General features: G+C 48.9%; 1 long non-coding RNA gene across 1 annotated transcript in view; it reads right to left on the minus strand.

Moving 5' to 3' along the window:
• Positions 1-1,433, minus strand: part of LOC115308143 — a 6,188-nt gene extending 4,755 nt beyond the window's left edge. The window contains exon 1 of the long non-coding RNA XR_003916457.1: positions 1,303-1,433. This is a non-coding gene — a long non-coding RNA (uncharacterized LOC115308143). The remainder of the gene's footprint in view (positions 1-1,302) is intronic.
• Positions 1,434-1,491: the final 58 nt, after the last annotated feature.

Below are 1,491 nucleotides of genomic sequence, written 5' to 3' on the forward strand. Positions count from 1 at the left end.
GGCTGTCACCTTCCGGGATACCTGAGTGAGTGAGACACAAAATTCGAAGGCATCTCTAAAGCTGCAGTGGATCCCCGCTCCTCCTGTTGCCTCCCCAACTCACCTAGAAGGCTCCTCTCTCTTCAGCTGCTCCCAAGATCGCCCCTGCAAATGAAATGGCTAAATGCTCAAACACTGAGCTCTCAAACATTTAGGGATGGCTCACAAGGAAAGCTAAAAACCTCTAAACCCCATCAGGCTGCACGCCGAAGCGTTGCTACACACTGTGAAGTGGACAGACGGCCGCTGCAAGACAACCCAGATATGGAGGCTTGTGCTGATGTACTGCCTCATACTGGCTATCTCGGGCTCCTTTAGCTTGACCTCTTATAGGATGGACCTCCGGCACCTTCAGCAGACGGGCAAAGGGTTGTGTATCACCTAGAAAAAAAATTAAACAGTTACAACATATATGCATAGATTGACCACATAGATGACATCCTAAAACTAACTCCAAATTCGACTGGGGAGTAAAATTCTCACCTCGCTCGTCTCCCTGCTGAGCCGCTACGCCTTGAGACCGATTGGGCCCCATCTGGAAAATAAAAACCAAGAAGGCACAAGATAAAGGACTCCTACAGCTAAAACTGACATCCTTCATCCAACACCCAAGACAACCTTCTTCCCAGGCTGCTTCAACTCGTCTCGGTCTGGGGTACACTGTGTCCACTTATCTGAAAAGAAAAAAAAAAAACAAACAACAGGTTATTCAGGTCACCCACATGGTCACTGAGACCTTAACCACTTCAAAGAACTCATTTCCACGGAGCGAGTGAGAACTCTGACCGCAGCATACAAGAATACAAATGACAACCCAGCTTCAAGGCCCTGCTATCCAAGTACCATCAGCTCCACAACACTCAGCTATAATGATTGCAAACGAGTTATGGACACCTGCTCCATCCAGCAGATCAGTACAGCCATTGGCTCGACTGACTAAGGCAACTGACATGTTGATGTGGGACCCTGAGCAATATTCTATCTACCCACTGATCCACGTAGCAGGGCAGAGCAGTTCCAGGCTGACCCCAAGTGAGACATCCCATACCTGTGATGACACACACCATGTGACACAACTAAGAGACGTAGGACACAAAACATGGAGGAGACAAAGGATGTGAAACAGACCGGAACTGCTCTGCCCTGCACACGAGAATCCAATGATACAAAGTAAGCCCTTCCTTTGATGTCTCTAAATAACCTGCTACAGGACACCCATTGCACCATACTAATTGAAAAAATCCCTCCGGGCGATGCACATACTTGCACCGACTCCCAACCCCTCTCTGGGGCTTTGCCCTGCACTTATCCTTCCGAGACCCGGGGCTGTGAATCCATCTTTGACGCAGAGGAGGGGCACCTGGGCTGGCTCAGAGGTTCCTGTTGGCATGAGAGTACTCGAAGTCAACTGTGAAAAAGAAAACCATACACAATATCTGAGTAGTGTGGCAC

This window comes from Manacus vitellinus, unplaced genomic scaffold, assembly GCF_001715985.3.
Source record: "Manacus vitellinus isolate BGI_N305 unplaced genomic scaffold, ASM171598v3 scaffold_123_pilon, whole genome shotgun sequence".
Lineage (NCBI taxonomy): Eukaryota > Metazoa > Chordata > Aves > Passeriformes > Pipridae > Manacus > Manacus vitellinus.